Source organism: Lactuca virosa, chromosome 3 (genome assembly GCF_052849685.1).
Source record: "Lactuca virosa cultivar CGN04683 chromosome 3, Lactuca_virosa_CGN04683_v6, whole genome shotgun sequence".
Lineage (NCBI taxonomy): Eukaryota > Viridiplantae > Streptophyta > Magnoliopsida > Asterales > Asteraceae > Lactuca > Lactuca virosa.
The window spans coordinates 86,132,751-86,142,718 of NC_136428.1; positions in this window are offsets into that span (position 1 = coordinate 86,132,751).

The following is a 9,968-nucleotide window of genomic DNA, read 5'->3' on the forward strand; positions in this document are numbered from 1 at the left end:
CAGTTGCAGCCGTGTGCTACACTCAGAACTGATCTCTGCTCAACAAAAGATTCTCAATCACTCCATATGAGATCTTAAACAATCGAAAGCCCAACTTCAAATTTTTCCACGTGTTCGGTTCAAGGTGCTTCATCTTTAATTCAAAGGAGAACCGAAACAAGTTTGACGTCAAAGCAGATGAAGGAATTTTTCTTGGTTATTCACTCACTTCAAAAGCATACAGAGTGTTGAACAAACGCTCCAAACGAATTGAAGAAACATATTATGTCACTTTTGACGATAATTACATGAAGAAAGTTCAAAGGAGTGAAAGTGACTTAGGTGAAATATTTCTTGAATCTGGACAGGTCTCGGTTCCAATATCCAACTTGTTTGAAGAGTACATTCGGTTATTTGATGAACCAGAGAAAGCATCACACTCAGAGGCGAAAGCAGCAGATAACAAAATTGATAATCTCAAAAAGATCATAGATGAAGCTGCCAAAGAAATGGAAAGTGAACCTCCTAAAACTACCAGGTGGTCAACCCTCAACTGACTCTCCAAACAACGGCTCAATGTTCAAGGGGGAGAGCTCATCAACACCAAAGACAACTGAAATGTCTTTCGAGGGGGAGAATCCTATTCCATCCCCAACTCATAAAGGTCTAAGCGAGGGTGACCATACAGCTCCAAACCCACCCCATAATAGTCCAATCGAGGGGGAGAGTCCGACTTCCATAAAGGGTGACAACTTTGATCCTGACACAGGTTACACTTCGCCAGTCGAGGGGGAGAAAGAGACTACAACTGACGAAGGTGATCAATCAGAACTTGAAGAGGAAGTAAATGCAGAGTTGGATCCAGCCTATGACCCAAATTATCCTCCATTAGTGAAACGGACCAAGGATCATCCCAAATCACAAATCATTGGTGAATCATCTGAGAAAGTTCTCACTCGTTCTCAATTGAAAGTGAGACAAACTGCATTATTCTCTAAAGTTGAATTCTGTATGTTTAATTCGTTTGTCTCCAAAGTCGAACCAAAAACAGTTAATGTTGCACTTGATCATTCTGATTGGGTTCAAGCAATGCAAGATGAGCTTCATGAGTTCGAAAGAAATCGAGTTTGGAGGCTGATTCCCACACCAAAGGATGCTTCAGTGGTTGGATTGAAATGGGTATTCAGGAATAAATTAGACAAAGAAGGGAATGTCATTAGAAACAAGGCTCGGTTGGTGGTTAAAGGATATTGCCAAGAGGAAGGGATAGATTATGAGGAAACCTTCGCTCCAGTAGCTAGGTTGGAATCAGTTAGAATCTTCCTGGAATATGCTGCTCATAAAAACTTTGAAGTTTTCCAAATGGATGTCAAATGTGCTTTCTTGAATGGAGAACTAGAAGAAACAGTGTATGTTGAGCAACCTCCCGGGTTCGTGAACGAGAAATTCCCTGATCATTGCTATGTGCTGGATAAAGCGGTATATGGTTTGAAGCAAGCACCGAGAGCCTGGTATGAAACTTTAACTCGCTTTCTGAAAATGTCGAAATTTAAGCAAGGTTCGGTTGACTTAACCTTCTTCCGAAAGAAAGAAGGCGAACATCTAATGATAGTTCAAATTTATGTCGATGACATCATCTTCGGCTCCACGAATCCCAGCTTAACGGCTGAATTCAGGAAGTTGATGGAGACTAAATTTGAAATGAGCGCAATGGGTCCGATTAATTTTTTCCTTGGTTTGAATATTAGACAGGGACCAGAAGGTATCTTTATCAACCAGGAGGCGTACACAAAGAACCTACTAACAAAATTTGGCATGACAGGAGACTCAAAAGTGAAGGTTCCTATGGCGTTTGGCACTAAGTTAACACCTTCTCTGGAAAAACCTGTTGTTGACATAAACACTATATCGACAAATGATAGGGTCCCTTATGTATCTGACAGCTAGTAGACCGGACATTATGTTTTCTGTTTGTTACTGTGCCAGGTTTCAAGCTAATCCAAGAGAACCTCACATGGTGGCGGTGAAAAATATTTTCCGTTACCTGAAGCGAACCTCATCTCTCGGTCTTTGGTATCCTGCTAGATCTGGATTCTTCATTCAAGCCTTTTCTGATGCTGATCTTGGAGGATGTGGTCTGGATCGAAAGAGCACTATAGGTGGATACCAATTTCTTGACGGGAAACTTGTTAGCTGGCAGTCCAAAAAGCAAACTTGCGTATCACTTTCAACAGCCAAAGCTGAGTATATAGTTGCAACATCTTGCACTTCTCAAGTAATATGGATTCAGAGTCAACTAAGAGATTACGGGCTAAGTATGAAGAAGATTCCTCTCTATTGTGACTCAGAAAGTGCAATAAGGATTTGTCACAATCCTGTACAACACTCTAAGACTAAGCATATTGCAATTAGATATCATTTTATCAAGGACCACGTAGAAGATGGGAACGTGGAAGTACATTTCGTTCGGTCCTCTAATCAACTGCCTGACATATTCACTAAAGCCTTACCTGAAGCGAGTTTCAATAAAATTTTACAAGGCCTGGGAATGATGGAAGCAGAGTCTGTACCGTATCCTCAAATCTCTCACTAAAAATTAGACAAGCGAAATGGAGCGAAAGCTCGGTCTATTTCGGCTCCATAATTTTCGAGAACCGAAATGAACCGAACGCTCGGTCTATTTCGGCTCTGGAATTTTAAGGAACCGAAATGAACCGAACGCTCGGTCTATTTCGGCTCTATAATTTTCGGGAACCGAAATGAACCGAACGCTCGGTCCATTTCGGCTCTGGAATTTTAAGGAACCGAAATGAACCGAACGCTCGGTCTATTTCGCTTCATTCTTTTAAGATAAGGTTTCGGTTGTACACTTTGTTCACTTAATTCATCCAAAAATATTTTCTTTTCCTGTTTTTATTATTTTTCAGAAAACTTCAAAATTCCAAAAATATTTTCTTTTTCTGTTTTTATTATTTTTCAGAAAACTTCAAAAATCCAAAAATATTTTCTTTTCTGTTTTTATTATTTTTCAGAAAACTTCAAAAATCCAAAAATATTTTCTTTTTCTGTTTTTATTATTTTTCAGAAAATCTCAAAACTTCAAAAATATTTTTTTTGTGTGGTGTGTTTGTTTGCTTGTTCTTTTAATTAGGTCACAAGTGTACCAGTACAACAGAATTTGGATCTAAGGCAGGTATAATCATTTCCATCTGAACTAGTTAAGGGTCCCTAGAAGTATGATGATGCATGTTGACCAAAGCCTCTATGACTTAGAGCAAGGCCTTAATGATTCGATCTATACCTATCGTTTCTTCCCAATCAGGCTGTTAAAATCAACTCAGTCAAGAGCTACCTTACTCTTCTCACATGAGTTAAGAGTTTTTCTGCTTAGTCATGTCTTTATAGCAGAAGGTACTTTCGGTTCTTTAGCCACCCTCCTTATATTCTCCATCAACTTTCGGTTCACCACTGTAACCCTTGAGACTCTCAGTCTTTACCACTGAGGTTTATGGTTGCACAAAATCTGTGTTTGTGATCTTAGATACGTATACCACGTGCTGAGTGAAACCCACAATCCAACACCAACAACGAATTGACGGTGAATTGTAATATTCAAGATATTACTAGTTACCTAATGAAATCTCATTTTTTATTTTTGAGTGATCTTTTATGAATTTGTCTAACACCAAGGCTTTTCTTCCCAAAAAGATCCAGTTTATTTTTGTTTTTGAGATTTCTATCACTTCTTTAGTTACTATAAATTCTATCCCACCTACTTGTTCAACAGACCACATTGGTCTTACAAGTACTTCTTCCAATGTTCGGTCTTATGTTGAGAATCGACGTTCGGTTGAAGATAAGCCACCCTAAGCCTATGAATTAAAAAGAAGCCTTTCAATGTTTCTCTACAAACACTTGATCGTTATTTCTTGGGAACCCACACAAGCACTTCAAGTCTTTCTAGACTTTGAAGGAAGCGATTCTTGCCCGGAATCACCTGCTTTCTGTCTTATAATAGACATCACTCACATCTAATACACATTTGCTTTATTTCTTTATCGTTTGTCACATTATTGAACGAAAATTTTATTTTCCAACATTCTGGTTGCTGTTAGTTCGATTTTTGTTTATCTTTTGGCGAAACAGGGGTAATCCTAAATCTTGGAACGAAACTGAATTTCAAACGACGATTGAGGATAAGATTTTGGGCGCATGAATTTGAACGGTCTCTATACCCACTGTTTCGATTCGACTGTTGAGGTTCCTTTTCCTCATCCTAAGGTTGCTCGTGAGCTAATAGACTTTTATTTGAAGTATGGTCAACCGCAGTACTTGACATGGAGCGCACAGAAGATAATCATTGTCAAGGTACTGAAACCTATGTCTGCTGGGAGGTTTATCAATGTTAATTTTAAAATCACACGAGGATCTACAAACTCGGTGTCGATTATTTCTCTGGCAGACCTTCCAAATCTAAATCCTCATGACTGGATTCTTTTGTTTAATATTCTGCTCACAAATCCGAGGGAATATGAGCCGATATTGGAGCATTTGAAGAGGATGTTGGCTTCTTACATCCATGAGGTTGCAGCTATGGATCAAGAAATAGCGAAAGTGATGAATAAGAAACCGACCATCAAGCCAACACCGAAACCAGGAGATGTGAATAAGATGAAGATGGGCCAAATAGATTCAACACATCTTACTGTGATGTTTACAAAAGGCAAAGCACACAGATTTTTATTCGCTCTTGTTGATAAACATTTATTTTCAACCGACTGCTTGGACCACATCATCAACATTATTCATCGGTGCAAGCAGAACTCAGAAGCAGACAAGAAAAACTTTACGGACATGCTTCGGTGGTACATAACGTTCCGTCATCATCTTTTGGCTATCATTCCGAAGGTGTTCAAAACAATAAAGAAGTCTTCTGCAGCTCAGCCGAAGTGACCTTTCTGTTCCATTGACGCAAAGGGGGAGATTGTTGAGTCTAATTGTGTTGCGTCATGGGCTTATGTTTTGTATCTGGATTAGGCCTGTCCATCTGTGATTAGCTAGTAGGGTTAAACTATAAATAATGCATGCATGTATGCATTATAAGGTTAACGTTCTTGATCATCAATTAGTAGTTTTGTAACCCTAAACACCTCTATAGTCGAAGTTCTTAATCGAGCTCTTCTGAGGTGTTAAAGCATTAATCATACGACATATTCAAAGCCATTCTTGTGTTCATAATTACGTTCTTTATAGTTTGTCTGCATAGAATCTATCGATCCTAACTGAAAATTGTTTCAACAACCCGAAAATCATGCCATAAAAAGTTTTGTTTTTAGATTTATAAACCATTAATACATATTCGTCCCAAAACCAAGGTAACAAAACATTTAACATAACATCATCAAATCAGAGTAGTTCGCAGAATACGAAAACATGTGGTGTTTGCTCTGCAATTATCCAGAGCTCTCCCAATTGAAAACTGGAGTACCTGAAACGTAAACTAAAAACCATAAGCACAAAGCTTAGTGAGTTCCCCAAAATACCATACAACATACAACCAAAGATTATCATGCAATATACATATAGTTTCCATGGGCTCCCCCCCATGGTCTTTATTTGGAATGTCATGGGCTCCCCCCATGGTCTTTACCTGGAATGTCATGGGCTCCCCCCATGGTCTGACATCCAATTGCCACGGGCTCCCCCCGGGGTCTTCCATGTAAGTATCATAGAGACAACTAGCATACCACATAACATGTAATGGGCCAGCATTGGTGCCTTCGACCCATGGATATAGTGAGAAGACTCACCTCGCACTGCTGAATCATACATAAAACCCTTGGTTGTCGACTGACAGATCCTCAACTACTAATAACAAAACAACACCCAATTAACAATTGGGTTCCAATCCATAACCATAACTCCATACTTGGGGTAAAAAGACCATTTTACCCCTAACCTAGCCTTTTCCAGACTATGGCCCAAACTACAATCTGAAAGGCCCAAATGCCAATTAATCAACCAATGGCCCGATTTTCCAAATTGGGCCCAAACCCCTTACATGGGCCTTACCTTAAGGCCCAACCATTCATTCTAGTCCAAAACACTTTGAATTCCGATGGCCCATTAATAACTTAAACACTCAAGCCCAAAATACCAAAAACTACTCGTGGCCCAAAACATGGCCTAATTTTCCAAATTTGGCCCAATGCCCTTCATGGGCCTTCTCAAACTCACAAACAGACCAAAACCTGATGGCCCAATAGGGCCTAAGACAATTAAGCCCAACAGATGACCCACACTAAAGCCCAACAATCAAAACTCCCCTCTGACTGAGTACGCGGGGCGTACTCAGATGTATGCTAAGCGTACAGGCTGTTTGGCTTGTACGTTGCGCGTACTTGCTTGTACGCCCAGCGTACTCCTCCGTTGAGCCAAAACCTTCATTAAGCTCTTAATTCTTGATCTCATAAGTCCAAGCCATAGATCTACTTCTAAATGAACGTCTAGAACCATAAAGTCACTGACTTGGTGACTTTGCATGCCACAAGAAGACCCAATCTTAAAGTATAATATTCTTCTATCATGAAAATGGCCCCAACTCATGCATGGATGGATTTAAACTCTAAAGGTACCGACTTTATGGACCTTGAACCTCAGAAACACTAAGAGGGACAACTCAAAGCTCCTAGAGTGAAATCAAGACCATTATATCTCATTCTTGGGACCAAAATGAACCAAAACTCATAAATGATAGATCTAAGACGTCAATGATCAAGTTCAAAGCTTTATACCTCCAACAGGCTAGAAATGAGACACATAAGAAGATCCATAAGCCCTTCCTTGATTCCCATCCTTGCACCAAGGTCCATCTTCTTATAAATGGACCCAACACACCAAAAATGGACTCCATAAGCTCAAAATGCCACCATGAAGGCTTAAGGACGATTTATAGGGTTTTAGAGGGTGGAGGCTGACTTAGAAATGAAGAAAGAGGCTAACATTAAGCTTATATAGGGTACAACCCTAAAATTAGGGTTTTCAACCTGACCCTCGTACGCCCAGCGTACAGGGTCTCGCACCCCGACCCAACCTCACACCTACGATGTGCGTACTCAACACTACGCCTTGTGTAACCGACTTCGCATCAGTAGGCCCTGCTTACCTCCCTGGTATGCCCCGCGTACTAGGGTTTTTCCCAAACCCTAATTCTTCCGAAGGCCATATCTTTCTCAATATGATTCTGTATCCGACCGTCCTTATATCCATGAAAAGGTATCGAGACTCTCAACACTATTATCAATTCATATTCACCATAAGATATCCCGAATGAACATCCGATTTCCATAAAAGCCCAAGCTGACAAATTACCAAAAAGCCCTTTGATAACAAAACACAAACTAAATACCTAAACCATCCGAAATACCTTATCCACCCCAACCGGGTCCAAAACCCAACTCCTTGAGGGTCTGAAGCCTGCTAATACCCAGTCCTTGATCACCAACCCAAAATGGGAACAATTCGAAACAGGATGTTACATAATCGATCGTCTGACTAAGTCTGCACATTTAGTACTTATCAAAGAGACGGATAAAATGGAAAAGCTAGCCAGGACTTACATCAAGTAAATCGTCCGACTGCACGGCATACCAACAGCTATTACATAAGCATAAAGGCTGCACCATTTGAAGCACTTTATGGTAGAAAGTGTCGTTCACTGATTTGTTGGACAGAAGTTGGTGACACTTAGTTAGAAAAACAACACACAAGAAATACTTTTCTAACCGGACCAAAAATTATTCATGAAACCACTGAGAAGATCGTGCAAATCAAAGAACGATTGATAACGGCTCGTGATCGTCAAAAGAAATACGTCGAATTTTGATGAAAACCGCTTGAATTTCTACTTGGGGATAGAGTCATGCTAAGAGTATCTCCTTGGAAAGGAGTTATAAGATTTGGAAATGGGGAAAACTCAACCCAAGATACATAGGACCCTTCGAGATCCTTGCCAGAGTAGGTCTGATAGCCTACCGACTCGTATTGCCCCAAGAGCTTAGCAGCGTGCAGCCGTGCACGACGTCTTCCACATGTCAAATCTTAATAAATGTATCTCCTAGGACACACTTTTTATACCACTCGAAGAGATACAGATTGTCTTAAAACTCAACTTCGTCGAATAGCCAAACGATATTATGGATCAAGAAGCCAAGAGACTTAAACAGAGCCACATTCCTATAGTAAAAGTACGATGGACCTCCAGCCGAGGTCGGAGTACACATGGGAATATAATGCATGAACAATCATGTATGAACAACTATGTAACCATTCGGCATATATAAGTACATATATTCAATTTCGTCCATAATTACGTCAACCTTTAGGCTCAAAATATAATGCATGAACAATCATGTCACCTTGAGAGTTGGTTTACATTTTTAGAATTTACGAGTTACCGTGATTCCAAAAATATAAACTTCGTAAAACTCCGACTTAGTATGAAAGAGTTATGATTTTTATTGTAAATAAAAATCTATCGCGCATAAGAAATTACAACGTCAAAAACTACACGTAGAACGGTTGATCATTAGCAAAAGACACCAAAAGGAGAAACGTAATACTACTCAAAGTAGCAATTTTGAGACAAAGAATGCCTAAAATGGAACCCGTATGAGAGAGTTATGATTTTTATAAAATCATAATGGTTATAAAATATAGTCGAAAAACAAAAGTTAAAACTAGCCAAAACAACCAAAAGGAAAGTTGTAGGGTACGTCAAGACCTACACGGATATATAAGAATCGTTGAAAACGGAGTTCGCATGCAAGAGTTATGAAATTTCAAAGTTTGATTTTTAACGAGGCGCACACATGTGTGCACCTAACACTCGATCTGTTAGGATACGAGATGACATGGCACAAAGGGAGGACAACACGTGGCAACCTCCTGTGGCTCGCGCGCAATTGCACGAAGTGCACCAAAAAAATTACTATAAATAGCAGTATTCGGCAGTCCCATTTCCACACCCCTGAAACACACTCTCAACTCTCTCGATCTGTGTGCCAATGTCCCCGAATGTCTCTCAAAATTTTGGAATCCCGGTTTCTACCCTACTACAACGGTTTCATATGTACAAGTGAGTTCACGATCCCATTTTATAGACCTTTTCGGGGGAATACATGTTAAAACACAACTATTTCATAATTATTATTAATTGTATAATATTAGTTAGAGAATTATGTTCATAACATTAGGATGATATTATGCCGGGTAAATACTCTGCCCAACTTTTTAAAGATAATATTATACCTAATTGTTATACTAACTCACATTGATAGAAAATATCATACGCCAGGAAATGTCGACACCTAGCAGATACACTAGCCAACATATAGCCACACTTTGGATAAAGCTTAGTACCTAGTGGTTACTCTGTCCAAATACTCGGCTACGTAAAATACACTAATTTGATTATATATATATATATATATATATATATATATATATATATATATATCAGATGAATAATATATAATAAGTATCTGGTATAATACAACAAAGACGAAAACATGACTGACTAGTAGAGGCTTCACACAACAAGTGGTTATATGAGACATGATTCATCAACACGCCGAATGACCTTCAGCAAACCCCCAACCTATAATGGTTAAATCTTAAGTAAGTTGGAAAGATATGTATAGATCTATACAGGATTAACACTCCCACCTGTGGTTTCTAGCTACAACCTAACCACAAGTCGAATCAAGCATAACTTTGTAAACACATTTGCGACGTCCGATGAAGAGTCATGGTTTTTGGAGAACTCTCAACAGCCATAGCTCGATTATAGGAACCCATAGTAACCTTGTTAAACTAAAACAAATTATCTTTGACTACTACTAGGGGATAACCTAAGAAAGTAGTGATAGTACCCTCAACTCAAAGAAGCAAGCTCAGAATAACTAAGATAAACTAAAACTAACTATCAT